The sequence below is a fragment of the Numenius arquata genome, chromosome 8 (genome assembly GCF_964106895.1).
Source record: "Numenius arquata chromosome 8, bNumArq3.hap1.1, whole genome shotgun sequence".
Lineage (NCBI taxonomy): Eukaryota > Metazoa > Chordata > Aves > Charadriiformes > Scolopacidae > Numenius > Numenius arquata.
Window position 1 is genome coordinate 53,109,356 of NC_133583.1, and position 26,028 is coordinate 53,135,383.

At 43.6% G+C, this 26,028-nt stretch overlaps 1 protein-coding gene across 1 annotated transcript in view; it reads right to left on the reverse strand.

Annotated features, from left to right (window-relative positions):
- TRABD2B (TraB domain containing 2B) overlaps positions 1-26,028 on the reverse strand; it is a 296,015-nt gene that overhangs the window by 189,619 nt on the left and 80,368 nt on the right. The window lies entirely within an intron of this gene.

Consider the following 26,028-nt stretch of genomic DNA (forward strand, 5'->3'; position numbering starts at 1 on the left):
CAAGGTCCAGCTCTAGCAAAAGCCAGACTTGTTGTTAATGATGCCTTAGAAAATAAAGCCAAATCTACTCTATAGATCCCCAGCTGGCTTCTGATCAGAAGGCACTTGGTGGCAGCACATCAAATACACCCACGTGTGGTATAGCTGTCTGGATAGACATCCCTCCCACCCAGTGATCCATTAGGAGTCAGGAAGTGGTGTTGGCTACGGGTACCTTGTAGGATGGAAAGTTTTTTGGAGATGTGGAATATGCCAGTCTTCCATCAGATACCCATCACAGTTCCCAATAAATTTTTGCAAGCCAAGAAGCCTGGCTACCAGTGCAAAGGAACCTGAAATGTCAATCCCACCTCACTCCCCATGAACACTGAGGTTAGATCTCCCCCTGGGTCTAACTAAGCCTCATCTGTCTTTGAAACAACTAAACTTCCTGGAGCATTAGCTTCAGACCTTCCCAAATTCAGCCTAACATCATCTGTCCTCCCCAAGTGGCCTGAATGTAAATGGGCATGTGTGACATGCAGTTGCCGGAGCCACCTTCATCTGGGAGGTGGAGCCCATCATAACGTGTAGGACCAATAGTCCATCCAGGCACGACGCCCCCAGCTTCTTGCAGAGCTCCAGTAATGCAGGATTCGGCTCTTCATTTGGAAACGCCCTAAAACAACCTCCTAAGTGGGGGTGGCAGCCATGGACATGTCTTTCTCCAGAAGGGGCTTCAAGTCCTCCTCCCAGACAGAGGTGTGATTTGGGGTTTTAACAAATGACTACCCATGGCTGCAGTAAAGTAGCTGGGATGCTTGCAGTTTCTGAACTCCCATCTCCTAGGAGGACGAATTTTAAATTTATTTCAAATGCATGAACTATCCTCTGATGAAGAAAGGCAATAGAGAAATTTTCACACGGGCAAGAGCACCACTCCAAAGGTATTTGGTCCCTTAATTAATGACATATTCTCCAGATGTATTATTAATATGGCTATAATTAGTTCTTTTAAAAATCTTTTTGTACTCCCAGTCCAGTAAAATAACTGAGTGTTGGTCCCCTCAGGCCTGTTGGTGAACAAAAGGGAACAGTGCCCATATGGATTACCTAAACCCAACAAGAAAGCTTTGATTTAATACCCCAGTCCTGAAGCTTCCAGCCTCCGCTCCGCTGCCCTGGGATACAGTGTCATCGCTGCTCCCTGCTAGAGGGATCAGGGGCTTAATGGGATTTAGGGTTGAAAATCCAAGCTCAGCCTGAGGTGTCTGCAACACAGGACTTTGCAGAGGAAGGGGGAGAGAGCCAGATTTGTTCTCTTTCATCCAGACCTGCCTCATTTCTCTTGCCTGGGTACGAGAGGGGAGAAGGTAATGTTGTAATATCCATTATTAGTCTCATTATTGTCCTAATTGCATAATTATAGATCATACATGCTTAAATGGTAATAATACCTTTAATAGCAATTAGGATGAACTAATTAGTCTGTTTGCTAAAGAAATCAGGGGCCTGGATGCAGTGAGAGAGGAGATTTCTGCCAGTCTTGTATTCCCATAGTCCTGCCCCAGGAAGGTAAACCATGGAAAAGGAGGTACAAGAGTGGAAATGGAGGATGTGGTCTCACTCACAGTAGGAACTGTGCCTTCAAGGATTAAGCTGATGTGGATCATCACTTCAAGAATTGCTGAGACTCAGCCTTGTAAACTGCCGGGTTGTAACTCCCAGAACTGCTGAGCTGCCATGCTGGCATGCAGCTAGTCCTGGTTTTGCCCCTTTGCAAGCCTCAGGTCATCAGGTTGCAAAGGGCAGGTTGTTCCCCAGAGCTTCGAACGGCCCTGGTAGCACCACGGGCTGTGCTAATGGGGCAGAAGGAATCATAGAATCATCTAGGTTGGAAGGGACCTTTAATCGACTCATTGAGTCCAAGCATTAACCTAACACTGCCAAAACCACCATGAAACCATGTCCCTAAGCACCACATCTACCCGTCTTTCGAATACCTCCAGGGATGGCGAGGAAGGAAGGAAGGAAGTAAGTATTAATCCTTCATGCCCCAGCCATGGTTCATGATGACAACTGAAATCACTCCATTTACATGGGAGGGGAGTGAAATTTGGAGGTGAGAAGCTCTTCCTTTTGCTACTCAATATTCATGCTGCATCTTGTACAAGGAGCAAAGATTGCATAGAGCACACCCAACATTCATTTATTCCCTTTAGTACTGGCTTCAGCGTTCATCCAAAGGCAAAATCAAATGCTTTTGATCTGACCATATTTTTACAGCTCTGCAAATACACAGGGGTGCTTGTACTAAAATCAATTACTATGAAAGCCACACAAGTTCACAGGCAAACCTCCCTTACAGAACAGACATCCAGGATGTCAAGCGTCCTTCCCAAAGACACAGAATAGAGGTTTTGGTGGTAGAGAGCTGAAGTTTTAAGACCTTTGCTGACAACACTTTCCAAATTCAGTGATCGCCCCAAATTGCAGAATCCCGTTCCCATTTGTGCTATTGAGAGCAGAAACTTGTTGCGCATATGACAGGCACGAAAGCCAGGGCCAGATTCTTCACAGGTGCGATCACAAGAGTGATTTTGGATTACGACAGTTAAAGCCAGTATGGATTATACAGGCTAACAATTTGGGAGAAAATGTCTCAAATCTGCATTCTTTATGAAACATGCAGCTAATCTGAATGGCCAGGGAGTTACTGTCTTGTACATTTAACATAAGAAAAAATAATTCCTGGGAGCAGATATCTTTAAGGTCTCTTCCAACCCAAACCATTCTATCATCTTCTCAAGAAAGCACATTTCACACTAGCTTCAGTGCATCAGGTTGGATAATCATCACGGCCTGTCTTGTGACTGATATGACTGTGTTTTCCTTCTCATTGTTCATGGGGCTGAGGAGAATGGGGTTATTTGGACTCACTCTGACATAGTCTGTCTTAATCCTGGCCCTGCTTGGAGGGAATGGGTATAACGAAACCCTTCTGTTTCAGGACTTCTGATGTCTTCGGGATCAGGAAGGATTTCCTCCCCCATACACATACACACAATTGCCTGGACGTTATTTTGGACCTAGACCTTCTGTAGAAGCTCTAACAGTGGAAGAGGAGAGCTTGAGCAGCTTAGATCAGTGCCACAGGCTGAGCATAAAAACTGATACCTGACTAGTGTGAACGGTTTAAGTGTTTAGATACAATGATGTCCCTCTACCTCACCCCAGCCAAATTGCCTGGGATGGTGGAGAATGGTCTCTTAGGGTTATCTGGGTGTCTATCACCTAAGCAGTCTTCTGCTGTTGTGGGAAACATCACCATGATGTCTGCTGCCAGCCTACAGTTTAATCTCCTGGGATCTGTACTGAAGAGATATCTTAGGTCTAATATGGAATTGCGGAAAATAAACCAGTTCTTGACAGATGCATGCCTAATCTCCCCTGAAAAATCTCATCTGGTGGAAGACTGAAATCTTGCTCAATCTCTCCCCACTTCTCCTGCTAGAAAAGACCTCGCCAAGGTCAAACCTGACTCTCCTTGTCTGTACCTAAAGCCTAGTACTTCAAGTCTTGTAAAAGTGGCAACAATTTGCCTCCTGTCTTCTTTTTTCCTCCCTCCCGCCCCTGGAAAAAAAAAAAAAATTACACATTTGAAAATGGACATACTCAGAAAAAGGTTTATCTGGGCAAAACACTTCAAGCAGCGATTGCTGTCTTCTCTTTGCCCTGTGCTCCTCTCCCCACCCCAGGGCATGAACTGGATACAGACCTGAAGGAGCGCATCTGTTCACCCCACCTCCACATCTCCATCTCCCCATATGGTATATTGCTCCTGACCTGAAGCATTTCTTGGTTCTCCCAAATTCTCATCTTCTTTTGCGCTTTGCTCCCCGGCCAGACCTGTGCTGCAGTATTACAGGAATAGTGTGATGAGCTGCCAAGAGCCGTAATGAGGGACTCATATAAACTTTCCCTCTCAGCCAGGAATAATACCCCAGGACTAGGAGTCCACTTGAATTGCAGACAGGAGCAGGGAAGGAATGGGGAACCTATTTGCTTGTTTTGCTGTTTAAACAAATATGTGTTCTCCTAGCTGTATCCACACACTGCTTGACAAGTTAGGAATACTAACCGTCTTTGTTGGAAATGCTGACAGCACGACCCTGCAAGACATTCCTGAGCACGTTAAGTGTGCAAGACAGAGATCTGGAAATGTGCATGTGTGTCTTTCTGTCTGTATGTGAAGAGACGTCCTTTGGGAACTTCTGTGAAGACACAAGCGTAACTTTGGATTCCCTCCTACTTTCTCTGGAGAACAGCTCAAGGTAAAAGGGGTGGCTCAGCAGCATCCAGAGAGCAAAAGAGGTTCATGACTCTCTTCGAGTCTTCTGATATTTCCATCTTGCCTTCCCTGTTGTCTGTGTTCACTTCTCTCTTTTGCCTCTCCTTCTTTCCAAGACGGAGCATTTTGAAGGCTCCATTCCAGCTGGAACAACGTTCATCTGAGCTCTGCGGTTTCTCGACCAGGCAGAAGCCGGGTCCAAGAGGACTTAGGGCTTTCCTCTAAGCCGTTACCAAAGTGTTAATATTACCACCCAGAAAGTCTTAGATCCACTTTTTGCTGCTGGATGTTCATTAGTCCTGTAACCTTCACTCCTTGGGGAAGTAATGGCTTCACACCAGCACACCAGCTGGCTGCCCCATTAAGTTCAGGTTCGTTGTATTCCCTTCCCAGAGGAGAAGATGGAGGGCATCAGCATCTCGCTCAGGCAGTTTAATGTATCAACATTTCATGGTGGTCATGAGAGCAGGGAATCTGCAGGATCATTACTATTCCACAGAGGGAGGCATGTGGAAACCAAGAACCATATAAATATATACAAATAAATATATACACACTCAAACCCCAAATCTCAAGTGTCCTAGAGTCTTGGCATTCCTTTAAAGAGATTTATTTCATCCATAAAATTCCCTGCAAGCTTGTGTTCTTGTAAAGCTGTAATACAGACTGTCAAGTCCTTTCTACGTGATTAAGGGAAGAAAATCTGCCAATGTCATCCAAGGGCAGTCATTAGAGGCAGGCAGAACCTCATGAGTCCACCTGGCTTTGTCCAAGAGAAGCCTCTGGCATGGCTGATGGTGCAATGATGCTCCTCCTGGCCATGGCACAACCTGCCAGGACACAAAGCTGGAGAGGAAGAGGCATGTTTCTTTCCTTGCAATAAACCAAGCAAGCCAATCACACTATGCCACCCCTAAGGAAAGTAAAAACCTAACTAGTTTCAGCGGCTTTCAACCAGAGATCTCAATTTACTAAGCAAAGGAAGGGAAAGACCATCAGGCTTTGTATTAGGTGGGGAAACTGAGGCAGAAATTTGCACAAAACTTCACAGAAGAAAGTACAACAGAGAATCCCCACTTTTTGGCTTCATGGTCCAGAAAATCTGTGCACTGGGACACACATTGAATCATTCATCTGCCACCCATGCAAACCCCTCTGGGCTGCTCTCATTAAAATGGCTATTATTTTTTTTGCGAGACAGAAAGCTGGGCTTGGCTCTTTTGCCTGTGACTGGGGTAAGGCAGCCGGGTTTTAACTTCTGGCTCTGCCACACATTTCTTGTGTGACCTACTCTTGCTACAACTGCCCGCACAGCCAAGAACGAAAAGTAATCGGTGCCAATCACGTAGGCTTAGTTTCACGAGGGAGGAAAACAAAGCGGCAAGTACCACAATGGTCTGTAGTGGAAAAGCCTCATAAAGACCCGCTCTTGATCATGGCAGGATTTGGCCCAGCAGGGTTGTTATCCTGCTTCCAGCAGTTGCAGCTTCCAGATGCTACAGGAGAAGGTGTCAAAGCCTCAATCTGCTACAAGTGGTGCGATTTCTCCCTGACCTCAACTCTTGTGAGCTTATGCCTGAAGCACGGGAACCGATAGCCCACCTGATTTTATTTTCAGTAGTGTAACTGCAGATGGTATTATTTGCCTTGCTGAAAAATAATTGACCACAATATGAGGGATGTGTTGAAAGCCAAAGGTTAGCATGGCTAAAATGTGTCAAATTCAATTACCTTGGACAGAAAGAACTATTGCTGCAGGAAGAAAAGGTGAGTTGCTTATGAAAGCGATGGATAGTGAGGATAGAGAGAGGTTTTCTGCTCTCTCTCCCCTGCTTTCCTTTTGGGTTTCATTGCTTTCAGGTGGTGTAACTTGACTAGCAGCTGCTGGGAAAGCCAACCTGGGATACCCAGAGACACTTCAGGATGAAGTTGTCTAGTATTTTTTACTGTCGGGACTGGTCTGAGCTCTCTGTTGCAGATGTAGCCTCCAACTCAGGAAGTTCCCAAAATGCCTGTCTGCCCCAAACCAGCCAGAAACATGTGGGAAAGGATCACGGCACCTACATGCTGAATATTTACCACCAGCTCCTGTCTGATGGCTGGGTGGGATCTGACCCAGTTCTTAGGGGCTAACACCTTGATAGGGGCAACACACTCATTTTGGAGAAGCAGCTCTGGATTAATGAAAAACATGGTTTGCTCAAGGGACACGGTGGGTGCAGGATGGACCCACGGCTAGAGAAGATGTGAGGCTGAATAATGAATGTGCACAACGTAGCACTTGTGCTTTGTGGCAGCTTTACCTGCTTCTCTCCTGGAACCTCAGCAGGATGCTCTGAGACACAGCAGAAAAACCATCACGCTCACTGGTACAGGCACTGATACATTGCTCCCGAACTAGTTCTCAGGGTAATGAAAGGCAGAAGAGAAAAAAGGGAATGTTTCAGGAACTGACCAAGGAAATGAAAGAATTAAAGGGGGAAAAACCTCAGATAGGAAAACACACTCCATGCAACTTCAGAGGATTATATAATGCACTTTTTAAGCCAAACTCAGCCTGGGCTGGTTCACTGCCATCGAGGATTTGTATGGCCCAATAACAGCGCCTGTAATCAATCCATCTCACCATAAAATCCATCCCAAATGCTGCAAAAATACCTTGTGTCGTTCACTTTGAGTTCCCTTATCTGTCACTTCATCATTTCCCCTGCTCATAGTGGAACAGGGTTCCCCTTCAAATCCATTAGCCATGTGGCGAGGGTGCCTGGGCTGCGTCTGTGCTGTGGCATTTTTGTATGTATTGGCTGATGTGGAGGGACTGTATTTCTGTTTCTTCAGCTATATGAACCATACCCAGAATCAAATGCTCCATCAAAATCCTAAATTCACTTCGAACCATTAGGAAATTTCTTTCCTGGCCTTGTTAGTGGTGGCCTTGTTTCAACCCAAAAAGCAGATTTTTGATTGAAACAAAGACGGCACTTATGCAACTTCAGCATTGTGGGGAGCATTCCTCAGCAAATACCAGCACTCGTTTTTTTCCCTATTTTGTTTTCATTTCAAATGTGTCTTTCTCCTTCCTTCCCACTTCACACAGGAGAGGCTCACACGGTCTGCAGAGCTGTAGCACACTGGAAACCACTGCAGCCCTCCTGGTTACAAAACAACAATCACAATAAAAATAAAATATAAAATAAACCCCAGAATGGATGTGGCTAACCAGCCGTTGAAACCTGAGGTTGTGCTTGACTGAACCATGACAGGAAAAAGACCCCCAGCTACTGAGCACGCTAAACAGCTCCGTATCCAACCCGCCTTGCTCCAGCATCCTTGTCCCACACCCCCATTCACAAAACACAAGCAGCAGATCATTAGCCCTGGGGCTGTTTGTTTTCACTGGGCTTTTCTTTTGCTCGTAAAGCCCTAGCCCACAGCGTTAAGAGGTTCTCCGCAGTCTTGTGGTTGCTCCCCTCAGAGCCATCTGTGGATGGAGCAATGCTTTTTCAGCCTGTGTGCACACACATGCACACGCAGACTGTTAGTGGGCTCCCATCCTGGCTGTAGACGATGTTCATATACCCCAGTTCTAGATGATGTCCCTATACTGCCGGTTTCAAGCTGAAAGGAAAGTCTGCCTGAATGCCTGGAGGATGCACTGTGTATGGACACACATCGTCCAAACCTCCAAAGGGCCACCCCAGGGACTCTCTACCTGAAGGGATAAATCCACTACAAGTGACTATGGCCCCAGCCAGGATCCAAACACAAGCACTTTGCCTTGTGGAGTAGCAACTCCTCGACTCCAGTTAAATTGGAAATAATTAGAGCGTAATTATGGGTAGCTGAAAGCTCCAAGTGAGGAAAGTCACTTAGATTTCCAGGCTAAAGTCTCAGCTCAGGGAGGCACTGAACATCCTCACCTCCTGCAGAGTCACAGCACAAGTGAATCCTACTGATGAGGAGTAAAGCCCACAGAATGAGGCCCAGGAGAAGTCAATCAAATAGATGGTTTTTGATTGTACATTTGTATGTATGGCCATGATCTCTCTCCTGGAAGACAGGTTGGGGCTTTATTAGTCACTGATGTTCGCGAGGAGAAAATCTGGTTTCATCAGCAGCCATGCTACCTGCACAACAATGTCCCAGCACCACACAATTCTCCATTTCACATGAGCTTTTGCACCATTTCCATTTACTATGAACATCTGTTGTTGTCCTAGGGAAAATTCAGTACTCCAGACTTCCCTGGCTTTAATATTTATTACCAAGGACAGCAAAGGATTGATCCTGCCACAGTGATGAGATTCATCTTGAGACTCAGTGCAATTCCCACCAGCACACAAGGAGACCCTTTCAGCACCTTTCAGTGCTCGAGACAAGCACACTTCTACCAAGTCCATCTTCCCACACGAGGGCCTGCACCTTCTATGGTGGCTTGTTTCAGGTACAGACCTCCAGTCATACCCACTCTTGTCCATATCATTGTATACTGGGATAAAGACTATAGCGGCAGCCTCTCCCTCTCTACCCAAGATGGATTTCATTAGAGTTGTTCTACTGGCCATGGGTCTTGAAAGTCCCTCTGAATTACAAAAAAGAGATGATTCAACAGACAGTAAGTGAAAGTGAATCAGATTTGGAGAAGAAAGTGCATTCTTCAAGAGTGTAATAAAACACACATTGACTAGGGATTTCGTTTATAAGGGGAACTATTGTGCCTTGGGTTGGAAGCCTCACGAACACTTACTACAGCCTACAGGGCATTGCTTACATATCGCAAACCTCAGCGCTTCTCAGTAAACAGCGTCTGCACGTGTGTAACCTTGTAAATAACCGTATGCATAACTGCATACAGAACGTAGGTTAGATACTTAAACATCGTCTTAGAAGTCCTTAGAACAATAGGTTGAAGCAGACGGCGGTGTAGTCCCGCAGGAAAACCTGATGTAGTAATGCAGAACTTCTGGCAGAAGCAACACAGTTCTAAGAGGAGGATAAATCTCTTACATTTAGGCATGATGCCTAGGCATTAACTTTCCTTTCTTAAGTGAATAGCTTAAGTAATATTTATTTTGTGAGGTAATCTTCTTGTTTCCTCTCACAAACCTAGGTCTAGCACTGCTATTGTCATTACGTTCTCCTAGACTGCCTTCTCCAGTGTGTCATCGTCCTTCATTCAGAGGCCCTGGTCCTAGTGGTGGCCTGAAAAGCCCTGTAATCAAGCATAAAATTTGCACTGTTTGACCTCGCAGAGGCTGAAGATGTCCCTTCCAACCATACCATGGATTTGTCATCTTCTCGCTAACTCCTGTTGAGAGCTTACGAGAAGAAACTCAGGTCCTTTTCCATCCAACTTCAGATGGTGGAATATCTCAGGAATGTTTCCTTCTGCATTGGGTCAGGCAGTCATATCTTCAGCTTATTTATGCCTTTCCTTTGATCACAGACCCCAGTTTGCACCACCTGAGATGCAATGAGGGTGCACAATGTATAGATGGTATGGCTGGTTTCCACTTCATAGTCTCTGAGCTATTCAGAGTAGATGGATTTTATTAAAACCTATTTTATGTCATCTCCTGCCCAACTCCACTCAATGAATTTTGTCATTCTCAGGAAGAATTACAAGTAACATGTCACAAGGAGTTTTCGTGAATGTAATCTCTTGATCTAAGCTTTTATATAATTTCTAGTAAATAAGAAAATTTTATGCTTATATGTCTGCTGTCTAGAATTTGAGAAACTGTGAACATGGCATATGTTGCATGGATCTATTTAAATGAACTTTATTTAAACTAGTAAAGCTTAAAAAATTTAAATAAATTTAGAATATTTACTGAAGTGTTTCAATGGGAAAAGTAAAATAATTTAAAAAATTTTACTACAAAAGTTTCAGAATAAATTATTATGCATTTCTCCGACTGACAGAGTTTAATAACATGTTGAGTTTTCAAAATAATCTACAATTGTTCTTGTCAGAAGTCAAGGAAAATCTTGCAGTCTGAAAATAGTGTTTGAATTACAACTATTCTTGGATAATTTCACCCAGGATATGAAAAACATTTTCCTTTGGAGTTCACCCCCAAACTATTTGATTTTCAGTGCTGGTAGCAATCCAACAAGAAAGTATTTGCCTTAATTCCAGCTAATTCAACTCACAGGAAGCAATACAAAAAAGACCAAATTCTAGTTCTAAATTCAAGACTAATACTAATTTTCTCCAAAACTTCAAAGATACCAGTGAAAAAAACTGTTACATGTCGTAAATATAAAGAACTTCCAAGGAAGAAAAACGCCATTTCTGAAATCAAGTATCGTATCTGCCATCACCCCTGTTTGTGCAGCTAACGAGACTCAGGGATGCTCAGAGAATCCCAGCATCCGTTTAACAGTCATAAAGCCAAAGTAAAGGAAAAAACACTTTTTTTTTTACCCTCATGCATTTCCGTAGCCTGGCTCTGGGATCTGCTGCATGGCCTTGAAGGCTTTTTTTATTGCTAATACAAATCATGCCAAGTGCCAGTGGATCACAAATTAGCAATAGCCATAGTACAATGAAGGTGCTGCACAGATATTAAATTTGCTAAATCTACTCCCCAAAGTATTTTATTAAGAGTATCCTATAACATAATTGGTGAGGTAATTTCAAAACATGTGACAAATTCTGGATGTGTTTTAGACAAGAAGACATGTTTTCTAATGATGGATGCCCCATTGAGCACGATTGAGGGGATCACTGGGAAGTGGTATCACTGCAGTCTCACCAAGCTCATTTTCTAAGGAGCACAATATTATTTTACTGGGTTTTAGTGATCCCTTGCGTGGACTTACACCGATCAAACTGAACTCTGTAAACTTCCCCTCTGGTGCAGCTCAGTGCTGCAGCTCGTGCTCAAGGAAATTAATGCCTTATTCTTTGGTACACACGTACTGGGAGGTATTTCGGCATTGGTAAAGCTTGGAAACACGTGTGCCCTAATAGACTCTCTGCGGCCCTGTTCAGCAGCCACAAAGCTGCTGAACTTCACATCACATTATTTGCAAACATGGAAAAAGGGTCTCCTGCCAACCTTCCTAGTGTTCTCTGTAAAACACGTCTGATTTTCACTGACGGCATCGTAGTCTGCTGACAATAATCAACACCTCCACTGCAGTGCTAAGGAGCGCTCGTGTAAATGTGCATCAGGCCCCCAGGCTTTGCTAAACTGACCCGAGAAGCTGCCTTGTCCTTCCAGACACGGGATTGTCATAACTTCCCTCCCGGCAGCAAACTGTGCCTGGACTTACTCCAGCCCTGCAGAACAGCACAAGACCCTTAGCTCATTCTTTGCTGCTTAAAACATCTAAATCCATTGCAATTCCTTAACCAAAATTAATTGTAAGTTTCCAGTTCTTAAATCCTTGGAACCTTTAGACTCTCCCACACCTTTTCCCAGTGCTACATTGAAATATGTCATAAACTAAACACATCTATGCAGAAAGAAACTGCAGAAAGTTCACAATGCAGTCAAACTCCGGGATGTCTTTTATTTTGCCCATTGAGATTGCCTTCCCAGTATCACGTACATCCATACCTCCTTATGACTCCTATAGACATGGGAGTGATTCCCAGCATTTGAGAAGGGATACACACTGCTTCCCTGCACTTCCACCTGGTACCACTCATCTTCTTCTACGTGGGACATCCCACAGCCACCAATGGCACCTACTCTGGACCAAGTCTCCATTCTCAGGGCTAGCAGAAATAAGGCTGGTGAGTTATGCCAACCAACAGAGGATCTGACCCTTCTTTGAATTTTATTATAATTGCATATTGGAAGTACAAAGTGCTTTAAAAGAAAATCAAGGATTATAGGTTGAGCTTTGGAAGGGGCTGGCACATACTCCATAATCAGACAATGTAGTAAAATTTAACAAGCTCTCTGTCTTCAGTCTGTCTCTGAATGCAAGTGCAATTCATAATGTCTATGCACACTTCAGGTTTTGTTTAGGCCCTTGACATCTGCTTGCTCCAAAATAGCTTTGGCACAGACTTCCCCAACAGCAAATCTACTTACACTTAAGAAAACATGTTGTTTGTTGTTATGGTACATTACAAGTATAATTCAGAAATATTCACATGGAAAAAAAGAGAATGATTTAGTTCTGGTTTTCTGGCATCCAGTCTCTCTCTCCCCTCTTTTCTTTTTTAACCACAACATTTTTCTAAGCAGGTTTATCTTGATGGAAAACCCTGCATACACACATACAGAGCCTGCACACTGTAGACATGCAAAAATAGTTACTAACTGTAGCATCTTTTTTAAGAAGAATATTTTTCTTTAACCTCTGCACAAAAAGCATCCGTCAGCAAACAAGGGAAGTTAACATCAAGGAGTAAAACAAGAAAGGCCAGAGAAACTCTACAGTAATTTTCTTTTGACATTTATGCTTTAATAGATTCCAGAGCCTCATAATTTCTAGGCAGTCTGAAATGGCCATTTGACAGATTTTCACCCTGATGAAAAAGTCATATACTTCAGAGAAAAAATGCAAAATAAAAACAAACAACCTTCCCCACACACAACAGAGTGCCCCTGAAGCATACAAAATAAAGACTGGATACGCCAAATCCAACTCACAACCACCTACAGCTCTCCCCAGGCTACGGGCTTGTTAGGTGAAGAGGAGAAACCGGGCAGGAGCTTTGATCCTCTGCTCTTAATTGCATTAATTCCCTGTGGTGAGGGGCTCTGTAGTGCTGCCCAGGCACCCCATCCATGCCTGTACAGGTGCAAAGACCTCACCTGGTCCATGCTGGACCCAAAGCCAAGGCATAATCCAGCATCAGGGGCAGGTGGCATCTGCAGAATGCATGAATTCCCACGCTTCGAGTCAGGCATAAACTTTGGTGCTTTGTGGGTGTATGCCAAGTCTCATATTATACACTCATGCTATACTCATGCATTAGGCTACGCTGCCTTGCTACCGGATGGTGAAACCTTGTATCTGTGTAAATCAGCACTAACCAGCTCTTAACGGGAGAGGTGCTGAGCCCCTGAGCCTGGAAGCGGAGATTTCCAAGCTCTCAGGTTTTCAGGTCAAAATTCAACTTCTTGCTGCTCAAAGATCATCTCTACAGAAACCAGAAATGATGCCAACCCTCTCAAGGCAATTTCACTCTGGATCCCCATTCATTTCTGTCGCACTAAATTGCTGTCAGCCTGTCCGGTGACTTAAAAGACTTCTTAATGAGCATAAACCTCCCCATTTTGGCCTTCCTTCCCTCTCCCTTACTCTACGCTGCCCTTGGCAGAGCAGCTCGGCAACAAGAGTGGCACAGAGAAACTCAAAGGCACAACTGAGTTTTAAGCACTTTAGCACTGGCCGGTGCTTGTGCCCTCTGAAACCCCCCTGGATAACTACCGGGGCAGAGTGCCCATCCTCTGCCAAATGACTTGCAATGATTTCTTTGGATCTCAGGGAGGCATTTTGCATTAATCCTGACTGTGCCACATCTGCACTCTGGATTAAGAGAGGCTTTTATTTTCCAGAGCTGTCAATCTGGTATTTTTCCATGCTCGATAAATTCACTTTTTTTTATAAACAAAAAAATAACAAAGAAAGAAGATGACGAACTACAAGGCGATTTAGTCTTGAAATTTCTGGCTGCTTTTCCTCTCCTAGTGAGGGATCAAGACATACTGCTACAGCTTCATTCAGCAAGGTCTTATGGAAATCTCATTTTGATACTAAAATGATGTTTCCAAATGTATGTTTTGCTCATTGAAGAATTCACCCTCATTTATCTCTCCTATTGGACAGAAAAGGAACAATAAATTATTCCAGCCCCGAAAGCAAATAGCCAGTGACAAAAAAATAAAAGGAGCAGATTGCCCCTTATTTTTCACTTATCTGCCTAAACATTTTATCTTCTTATTATGTAAAATATGTCTGGCTCAGCTTTGGATGGGGGCCTACTGTGGCTGCATCTCCATGGCAATAGCAATGAGAGATGGCAGCCAGAACTGTACAGCCTCAAATCATCCTTCTTTTCTTGTAATTTCACTGATGAGGTGTGGGTTTCTCCTGCCACAAGACTTGATAACAGAGTGCTATTGGGTTACCCATTCTGATTTTCAAGTGTTGGTTAAAGTTAGAGTTGTCTTTCCTTCGGATGAAGCTAGTAAGCAGGGATTCAAATAAAAATCCAGGAGGTACTTCAAAACTCCATTAGAAATAAAGCTGGCATAAGCAATGCCGGCTTGGGGCTAAAAAAGCTTTTTCAGGCTATTGGCCAGACAAAGAGACTTGCAGAAGGTGGTGTAAGTACCACAAAAGGTAAAACCATGCTTTTTGTTTTGCAAATATTTTTTCAGCAAGCACAGAGGATACTCTTCACGTAGGTGCACTGGCAGACATACCCTGTGAGGGAGTATAATGTGATTTGGCACTGTAGATGAAAAAAGACATTAGCAGAAGGGAAATCAGGACAAGGGATTTGTAATGGAGACTGGCAAGTTCCAGGGACTCAATTTTTAATGACATAATTTTAAGGAAATTCCACACTGGATATCATAAGATCACAGAAATGCTGGTTGGAAGCAATGTCTAAAAATCTTCAGTCCAACCTTCCAGTCATAGTAAGACTATTGCTGACAGTTGGTCAGGTCAGCCAATGCTTTGTCTAGCCAAGTCTTGAAAGCCTCCAAGGACAGAGATACCACGACGGCTTGGGTAACCAGAAGTGCTTCCAGTGCTGCTCCACCCTCCTCATGAAAAAATTTTCCTTATGTCTAATTTAAACCTCCCAAGCTGCAATTTATTATTGCTCACTGTTTCATCACGTGGCATTCCTTAGAGTTTGACACTGACATCTTTGTAACTGCCTTTCAAATAGCTGCAGGAGGCTCTTCAATCACCCCCGTACCTCCTCTTCACCAGTCTAAACCAGCCTGCATCCCCCACCCCTCTCCAAAAAACGTGTTTGAGGCTCTTGAGTAACTTGGCTGCAAATGGAGACGGCTCTGAGCCACTCCAAGGGTGAAGCTTGGTATGGCCACACAGATCTTCTCATCAGCCCCCTTTCAACCTAGCTAATTTCATGTCCCAGGTACCCTCCTACAGCAGTGGGCTCTACTCCTTAATGAATTACATCTTATGTGGAAAAGGCAATTTTCTTCATTATTTTTCAGTCCAATCTTGCTTTCCCTGAATATTCCTAGGGCTTGGAGTAAGAAGACTGAGCAGACCTTTACCAACCTTCCTCCCAGCATATATATTTCACTGTATTTCATCATGGCTTCCCTTGCTCATCTAAGATAAGTATCAGTAAAATAAACATTTATTTAGGGCAAAGGTCTGAAACACCTTGGCTTTTTTTGTTTTCTTTTTTTTTGTTTTGTTTTTAGTTTACTGCATCCTTTTGATATTTCGCAGAAACCACAGATTACTCATGATGGCAGAGAGAAGGTTCCACCCCCGAAAACCGGGCTGACTCAGTGGCTCAGTGCTGACTCAGAAGGAGAAAACCCACCTTGCAAACCTCACCTGGTTTCCCAGGCACCCTGGATTCCCCCTGGGAGTCCCCCACGCAAAGACTCCATCATGCCTGAGCTTGATTAGCCGGTGAGATAAGGCAAGCGCACAGCCCAAGCGGTGATGGCTCCAGGCCAGGGAGAAGTCACACATGCTGGCCAAACCAACTCAAGCGATTTCAAGAGAAAAGAAAGTGCAACAGTACGTGTTACTCCTTAAGAATAGCACCACTAAGTGTCTACTGCAAACACAAGTCAGAGCTCCTCCTTAAAGCTGCATAATGATTTCAGGTAATAATTTTATTTAGGACTGAAATCTCTATTCTTGACTTGTCCCGTAAGTGGGAGAACTGGGCAGCAAACAAGGAGAAAGGATTGCGGGGTCCTGGTCTGACTAACAGAGCAAACTTTTGCAAGTCACTAACTTTGGTTTCTCCCATTACTAGCTCTTTACGCACGCACCCTGCATGCTCTTTAGAGGACATCCCTTACCATGTACACATATTGTATCCTCTACTGTGGGTCCTGATCTCATTTCAGAACTTGATAATGCTGCTGATCAAAGTAATTCTCAGGATGGCGGTATTCTCATACTATTTGTAAGTGCTGAAGATGTGTCCACGTCCTGTCCTCCTTCTTATGTGTTCGGGACTAATTGCTTTTTGGATGAAAAGAGAACGTACTGCATTCATTATTTTTTTCTATTATGCTTGTGATTATTCAAATTAAAGTTATGGGTTTGATTCCCTTATGATATTCTCAATGACCTTCAAGTGCCAAGTAAGTCAGCTGAGTCTTTCGTGCATTGTTACCTGCACAGGGATCAACAGAGGTGGGACTGATTGTATCTGATTTCAGCTATCTGATAGTGAGCTGCCTTATCTCTCCAGTTTGGCTTTTTCCATCATACTGAGCCAGGAGAGATGGGAGCATCCAGGGAAAGACAGCCGGAGCCAGTAGCTTGAGACAGCTGAGCTGAACTTCCCTCCAAATGCGTCCGTGTTGTCCTCGGATAAAAAGGCTGAGCATAAATGATGAGATACCAAATCCTGAGATTGCTAATACAGGGGGAGATGAAAATCACATCAGTCTGATTCAAAGCCTAATGAAATAAACGAGGAAATTCCTGCCGAACGCCAGGAATGGGGTTCCACCCTGCCGAAGGATTATTAGCTAGTACACCAAGCTGTCTCTGGGTCTGCTCCAAAGCCCACTGGAGTCAGCAGCGTCTCACTAACCAATGCTAACAGGCATTGGATTAGGGCTTTGCTGGCATATCAATAGCATACTAGCACAATATCTTTTACATTAAACAAGTCTGGGTTTGTTTGTTCCAAGCTCAAGATACAGCGAACAAAATAACTTCACCCTTTAGAAAATGAACCCGAAGCCCCATAGCCTGAGCAGGGTCTGGCTCTTTTTGTCTTTTCTCTTTTACCAAATAACCACTACCAGCGCTGTGGAATGGAATTTATTTGGAAGACAATTGCTCAAAATCAAATTAATTATTCCCACTCTCTTTATTTACGAATGCATACGCTTAAAAGTAATTCCAAGCAGTTTGGATTTCACCAGTGATTGAGAAGCACTGGGAAGTGTGGACTCTTTTCTGCTATATTGTTATACAGCAAATGTGATTTATTCCTTTACCATCATTTCTTATTTTAATGTAATAGTATTTTTCTTAGGAAGACATCTTTTTCTTTTCATCAACAGATAATAAAGAGAAAACCACTATGTTTAATGTGGTGTAGAATTGTTTGATTTAAACAATAGATTCTTTTCCTAGTTCTACATTCAGAAAGTATTTATTGGGAAAATGACGGTAGCTAAGTGAGTGAGTTATAGAACTCATAGCTGAGCTGAAGATGAGTTGATTTCTTTTCCTATTGGCTAAAACCAAGCATATAACATCGCTTTTGTTACACTGCTTTCCCAGTCCCCATGTTTATCTTACACATGGTCCCACATTCAGAAACAAATGGGCTTTCATAACTAAAGCAATTATGGGCTGTCAGCTGAGCTGCCATAGGAGGCCACGTGCATGCTCTTAGCACAATTGGGAACCACGGTGTGTTGATTCAAAATCATTTCTGGTGGTCAGACCTTCCTGGTGGTAACGTGGGTACCACAGCTCAGCATATTGGTGGCCAGCGGGTCCTTTTTAACTTCATATATGGTCTGCTGGGCTCCTCCAAAGCAGCAGGCTTCAGTAGATATTCCAGTATCTCCCACTCCTTTGTGTAGCATGACCTACCTACCAAGACTTTCATGACTCTTAGCTTTCCAGCAGACAAATGAACCTGTCAAGTACAGCAACATAGAATCATAGAATCATAGCATCATAGAATGGTTTGGGTTGGAAGGGACCTTAAAGATCATCTAATTCCAAACCCCCTGCCATGGGCAGGAACACCTCCCACTGGACCAGGTTGCTCAAAGCCCTGTCCAACCTGGTCTTGAACACTTCCAGGGATGGGGCATCCACAGCTTCTCTGGGCAACCTGTTCCAGTGTCTCACCACCCTCACAGTAAAGAATTTCTTCCTAATATCTAATCTAAATCTCCCCTCTTTCAGTTGAAAACCATTACCCCTTGTCCTGTCACTACACTCCCTGACAAAGAGTCCCTCCCCGTCTCTCATGTAGGCCCCTTTCAGGTACTGGAAGGCTGCTATAAGGTCTCCCTGGAAACATAAACCTGCCATGATCCTCCCAATCACCAAGGACCAGGACAGGTCAGTGGTGGAGGAGAATTGACCAAAACGCTTGAGTTTCTGCAGTGCCAGTCACCCCCTCGCACCCTTCCTCGCTACGTCCAGCAGCAGAATGTGCAATGAAAACTGCCACTTCTCCCACACAGAGGGACGTGGGAGAATTTAATGGCTGTTACTGGTTGATCAAAGGCTCTCAGTGAGGCTGACTCAGTGCCGAGTGAAGTCAATGGAAAGCCCTCCCATAGACTTCAGTGGGCCGTGGATGAGACGCTATATTCATAGACTATTATTATTATAATTGATTTATATGAATGCCATGTGTGCTAAAACAATACAAAAGAGCAGAGCATTCAAAAAATAAATAAATCTTAATTACATCTTTTCCAAGTAACATGTCAAAAATTTCTGGTAATCTGAAAAACTGCTGGTCCAGATGTCCGCTCCCTCCCTTGTGTCAGCCTCACTCTATACAATATTTAGGGTGCAACTACAGGAAAATTATTGCATTATTCACAGTCCCTCTCCACAAATGTATCTTTTTTGCTTTACTTCCCTTTTCTCTCAGTGCTATTTTTTTTTTTCCTGAATCACTGGAATAATTTAATAAAGACAGCAAAGCAGCCAGATGTTTCTGTTGTAAAGACAAGCTCAGTACCTGTAAGTCATGGAGGGGGCTTAATAAACATGAAGTGCCTATTCTTTAAAACGTTCCAGAGTTTTGCATTCAATTTTCATTTCGAAATCTGCCAGAGCTCTTCAAAGATTTTGTTACTTTTCAACATCATAATGTTCCTATCAAAGCAGGAACTCATCAAATCCATTCAGTAACAAAGATACTAATCCCAACCTTTTCTTCCAAGACTTTTTTTTTCCATGTAATTTCATAGTATCAGGATGTCCTGCCACAGTTTAAGAAAGCAAGCCAAAAATTCCATGGGATATAGCTTTTTCTAAGTATGCTTTACCCCAGCTTGCCAGTTACAAAAAGATCAATTGATTTCTAGCCATTGAAAAATAAAATACAATTAAAAAAAAAAAAGAAACAGAAACAACACATAATTCTAAAAACAGTCACCTTTTTAGGGATCTCTAAGAACTTTGCCAGACCAGCATATTCAGAGAATAGCAAAAACACATGGAACTTTAGTATAATAAAGATGAATAAATAGCAGCTTCATGACAGATACTGTTGAATGGCTTGAACCTTCCCTTGCATTGCTGGCCAACCAGCGGATACAAAGAATATTTTGCTGTCTGCACTACTTTGGATGTGCATCACCCAATGAAAGAATCCAATAGCTGCTTCCAAAATTGTCCTAGGACAAATATCTGTATTTTCATTGCAGGCACTGCAGGTCTATGTCTAACCTTATCACACATATAGGATGAAAGTTAGCAAAGACAGAAAGTCTTCACAACACTTAACTTCATACACCTGCGCATTATACGTTCACTACAAGTCAGCCTCCAGCTGACCTCAGGAGGACATCACCAGCTTTAGTTTTCTGTCATTTAAAACAAAATTGACCCTATTCCACCACCCTCACCAAATTCCTGAACAGCCTGCACTCTCCCTTAATCAATAAGACACAGGAAACTGATGTCATTCAACCTACAGACACCAGTTCCACCACTACCCCTCAGGGAGACATCCTGGGTGCTTTAGGTGAAAGTAATTCTCCTGCCCATCCCTCAGGACCACAGCCTGGAGGTGTGTCCTCATCTATTGGACCTCTCTGTAGGACCTATAAGGTCTTCACATCCAGCTTAGATCAAAGCCTTCCACATTTTTCCTGCAAAGTGTCTGTAAGACGTGGCCTTCCTCTACATTCAGACACTTAAAAACCCTTCCTCTCTTTGGTTGTTTGAGTCTTCGCATCACCTTTTTTCCTGTGAGAGTGAGATACAGTTATTTTGGGCACATATCCCTCCAGGCTCTTGAGACTAATCCCATTGTTTTGACGATCTTGCCCATATCTCCATTTTGCTCTCTTTTCTTCTTTGGCTATTGTACCAAAATTATTTGGCTTCACCTCTTCATGGATAACCTCTCATTTGGAATCAAAGGGTTAATTTACATTTCCAGTTGTCCCATGATGCCTTCCTCACCCCTGGCTACATTTTCAAAGAAATTCACTCACTCAGTCTCTCCTGTTTTCTCCTCCACTTCATCGCCTTTGGTGACTGTCTTAAAACTTCCTTCATCCAAAATAAAACTGGCAAGAGCTTTGTTTGCCAGGACACTAAGAGCACTACAGGGGCAAAGCCCATTTTCCCCATCTTTTTCTGTGTGCACTCATCATCTCAATGGATGCTCAGCTGGAAGATCTTTGGGTGATGCCCGCCCTTCTCATTTACAAATGAGAATGTGCATTTGTGATGGATGCCACTGCATTAGAAATCTGAATTTACAATTCATTCTTCTCCTATTCATCACACTTCTGTTGTCCAATCAAAAACCAGAGTCAACATCAAATGATTCAAGTGACTAATCACAAATTAATAAATAATGAAAAGGGTGTGCAGGCAGTTTATAAATTAACCTGTGGCATGGCCTGCATTCCCATAAATTGTCCACTGAACAGTTATGAGGAGACTTAATGTCGTTACAAAACAATATTTTTTGTAACGAATAATTTGACCAGCTTAAGACAACAGTTACGTCTGGGCACTTATTACATCAAATACACTCATTTAGAAAGCAGACATCCAAAACCACTTCATAATTCGCAATATGGCAGAGAGGAGTTAGTGGTTATCCACCCAAACAAAACAATTTCTTTTAGCAAAAGAGGGAATTTATTAGAAAGGAGAACTTGGAGAGTTATTATGCATTGATAACATACATTAGTTTCATATTTCCTAAATACACAAAGTGAAAAAATCTGATCATATACTAAAAAAATTCAGTCCTATGCAATAAACTTCAGAAAATGAAGTATCTGGTTTTTAAAGACACATCCCGGATATTTGAGGATTTTGTTAACTTAGACTGTCAACTCTAATGCTCGATTATGGACAAGACAAGTTTTACAGGACCACTGCATATCTGTAAATTTCAATATATTCTTTAATTCCTTTTCGATGTACATAAAAAAATATCTTTAAGCATATTGCAATGATTTTAAGTGGATTTGAACAATAAAAGAAGAATGTTTACTGCCTGCCTGGGAAGCTTACCATTGTGTCTTCAAAAGGAAAAACACAAAACGTTGAGCAAAAAGCACTAAGAAAATACTACCAGAGAGTGATAAATGCCTGGTATTTTAATTTGCTTGGCTGTGAGGTGTGACTGAACACAGGAAGAAAAAAGGAAGAGGGGACCAGCTGGAAAGAAATACTAAAATGACAGTGGAATGAAATTGAATGAGATGTTAGAATAAAACCAGCTTTTCTAGACTTGACCTGAGAAATACTGCATGGGCTGTAAGACAAATATGCAAAAAGGCTGCAAATCTTCTAAGAAGCAGAACTAGCAAAAATATTTTAAATATTAACATCCTGCATGTTTAAAACCAGGTGTTATCAGTTCTAAGAAATGAGAGTAAATATTTATGGTGCAAAAAATGTTTGTTTAATCAGTTCTATGAATTTTTAAAACCCCAAAATTTGAAGTAACTCCATTAAGAAGGAAGGAAAGAGACCATTCAGTAACTCTGCCCTATCAGCTCTTCAGGGCATCATCCTTCTGTAGCATCAGATTGCCATAAAACGTTATGAGAAACTGTGCCCTGAATTTTTGGGTGGATCTAGATGGAAACTTGAAGGGTGGTCTCCATCAATGGGAATATGTCCTTAGGAACCTGAGAGTCTTCATATTTTAATTACTAACCCAAACTTTCCCTGCAAATCACAGAATGGTAGGGGTTGGAAGGGACCTTCAGAGATCATCTAGTCCAATCCCCCTGCCAAAGCAGGGTCACCCAGAGCAGGCTGGACAGGAATGCGTCCAGGCGGGTTTTGAGTAGCTCCAGAGAAGTAGACTCCACCACCTCTCTGGGCAGCCTGTTCCAGCACTATGTTAGCCATGACGTTGTCCTACCTGCACCGTGACTTTAGTGAAACAGCCCATAGGGTAAGACAGTGCTTATGAGCATTAAGGGTGGACAAACCTTGCTTGGAGACCGTGAACTCCTTAGGCAGGGCTTATTTTGGGGGTTTTAGCTTGTATGGCAGCTAAGCCATTTGGATCTCGGCCCATGATTGCCTCAGTAATTTGTTAACACAAATAAACAGTAATAGTGAGGTAACACAGTAATGATTTCAATGAGGACCTTGTGAGCTTGATAGTACCACCCCCCGTTTTAGAAATATTTGTGATGCTTCTTCCTACTCAGCGTAATATCTACAAGCACAGTAACCTCCCCTCCTCTTCTTTCAAACACACCCCATCCTTTAGACCTTCGCCCTTGTGGAAGTCCACGGGAGTTTTTTCCCTTTATCTGACTGAGCCTGGATCAGGCCTCAACTTGGCAAGGGAAACACTCTAAGCACACACAAAAAATGTACATTTGGGAAGAATCCTGACTTGTTTTCTTAAAGAAGAAAATTCTGCAGACCACAGGACAGGAAATAATGTGCTCATGGGTGGTTTCCTCCTCTAAAGCAGCTCATACACTGCAGCTGAGACAACACATACGGCGGCACTGGAGTGGAGTTTCCCCAGATCCTTCAAATGGGGTTTCACAGCACTAAGAGAGCTGCAGCTGGAGGTAAAGGTGGTTTTCTGAGGTGTGTCTGCTGAAGGTGGAAGAATTGAGTACTCTTCTTCATAAGCTGGAGCTGGTTTTCTCAATGGGATGAGCTACTGCTTTGAGAAGCGATAAGTCTGCTTTTCAGTAGGCTACTTGACGTATTTTCATTCTCTGTGGTTTCCTCACAGAAACCAGACACAAAGCCAGTGATGGATAGCCCCACATCAGAAGGCCATTTCAGCAGCCTACACAGTGATGCCATACAGAGAGGAGGACGCTCGGCCCATGAAGTCAAACACCGCGCTGAAGATTGATCTCTTCTGGAATTCCTGCCTTATGCACTGACCATTAAGTTATGCAAACATGCTAATTCGCAACGCAGAATAAAGCAACTGCCTCCTGCCTTTCCAGGAATGTTTAATTTGGGGCCCAGCAGGGAGAAGACTTTCTGTTAACATGAACATTTTGTTAGTTTTAGCAACAGGGAATGTAAACTACAATGGAGAAAGTAATGAATGGATATTGAGAAGGAAGCTCAAGGTTAAAATTTGTGTCTTCCAATAAATCAAAATGTGTCTGAGGGGTTAGCAATGCAGGCACACGGACTTTAAGAATTATTTTAGTCTTTTGCAAAAGTCTGAAATGTGCCTGGAGGATTATTTGTGGTCCACTGTGCCCTAAGCCCAGATCTCCAAAGTAAGTAGGAGCTCCTACTGTACAGGAAGAATTTGAAATAGGCACCTAAGTATCTCAGAAGATCTGAGCCCCTGCTCACAACTCACTATGGCATTGTACCTATCGGCAGGTACTGTACAAACCCAGAGAGAAAACAATACCTGCTCAGAAGATCTCATAATTTAAATAAAGAGTGGATGAAAGAACATGTTTGCACTTCCTTGGGACTACACTCAGACCGCTCGAGGTGGGCCAAGATGATGCAGGAATTTCCAAAGGTCATATGGAGAGATTCTGACAGGTCTTGGAAAAAACACGATGTTTAACCATCATTTTCCTTACACTCATTCTTTTGCCTGGCTCAATGTCTTTAGCACTCTGTCCACTTAAAAAGGTCTTGTCCCTAAAAACAGTGGGTGTATCGTAGGATGACAGCTCTGATCTTGGCAGCTAATTTGATCCTCAAAGAGGAACAATGGCAGAGAGAACACAGCAGGAGTAGAGACGCTGGCATCCACACAACAGAGCTACCAGAGCACCCCATCACACATTTAGCTTTCAGTGAGGACAACCCACTCCCCACCTTCTGAGCTTCTTGAATCTACAGGGCCATGGACTCTTCAGTCGCCTGATGATTTTCTAGCGTTGCCTCCAGTGCCCCCAGCACCCTTTCATTTCCCAGAACCAAGCTGCAACAAAGAGCTCACCCATCCCTCTCTCCGGATTTGCACCCTGCTTTTTTTCTCCAGCCGCAGAGGCCAAGCATTGATCCCTGCCCAAGAGGCTGGACTCGGTCCTGTTCTTAACTCTCCCTGTCCCCACCCAGGAGCACGCTGCCACCACAGCCCACAGCGCTCTGCTTACACAACGCAATGGAGGTGAGAGGGGTTTTCCCTTCTTCCCTCTTCCAGAATTGTCAAGTGCTTTCTGCTAGATCAAAAGAGAAGCAAATTAGTCAATCACACCAGTGGCACAGCACGGCAGCTTCCCAAAACAGCTGTGCGCGCTGCCAGCTAACTGCAGGTGTAGCCTCCTTCTACAAGCAGAGCCATCCATCATCCCTGGCATAAACCATCAAGCTTGGACAGAGAGGCCCCTCCAGCCTACCACTGCTGTCTCGGGAGCAGAAAAGCCACAGGAGATGTGATGCCTCAACACCACATTTGTTGTCTTAGTCCTGGCTGGGCCACAGAACCCACAGCAGTCACCAGTGGGTGCCTAGCATGGTTCGGACACCCCGTGCTGCAGCTACATGGGCAGAAAGCACTGCAATCCTGCAGCTCGGTGTTATCACGTGTATGCTGTGCTGGGCAACCTTCCTGAACGGTGCTCGGCATCCCTTTCCCATCCTATCTGGACTTCTGGCTTTATTGGGAGTGATGACAACCATCCTGTCCTCTGGGGCAGCTGCTCCGGGAAGGGATGCAGCCGGTGTGTCCCAGCACTGCTGCTGCTGCCCAAGCCCTGTGATCACGTATCAGCCAGGACACAAATTCCACACGCCTGCGTACACCTCTCCAGCCAAAAATACCCTCCTCCCTCTCCCCTTGTCTCCTTTTAAAGCTTCATGGACTTGATGAGTTGGTTTTGGTTAAACTTTATAAATCATTTTGTTATTTCTCTTCCGTGTGCGCGAACACAGAAATGAAGTGATGTGAGGGGCAGGAAATTCTTCTGGTTTACGTCTTCGGTGTTTGGCTGGATGTGCAAAGTGGGTGAGAAGGAACTTAATCACGGTGGTTTTGAGGTTTTGAGACTATGGGGAACAGACTAAACTGCTTCCTGGCCCTGATTTACGTTAAGAGTTGAACCTGATGGTACACCTATCTCTGTAGTGATGAATCTCCTCTGCAGCTACACCAACAATCAATTTGGCATCTTCTCCTCTCCTTTCCCCAACTGCTTTTATAGCAAAGACGCAGTAACAAAACAGACATCTTTTTTTTTAATAAACAGACCTAACTCCTTGTTATTACATGATAACCAGCCCCAGGAAGTTATCAAAACAGAGCCCCATGTGTTGCCAGCCACAGGCACACCATCTCCAGCCCTGTGCTTGAGCCCTGTCAAACACCCTTCTTCTCAGGTAGCAAAGAGAAC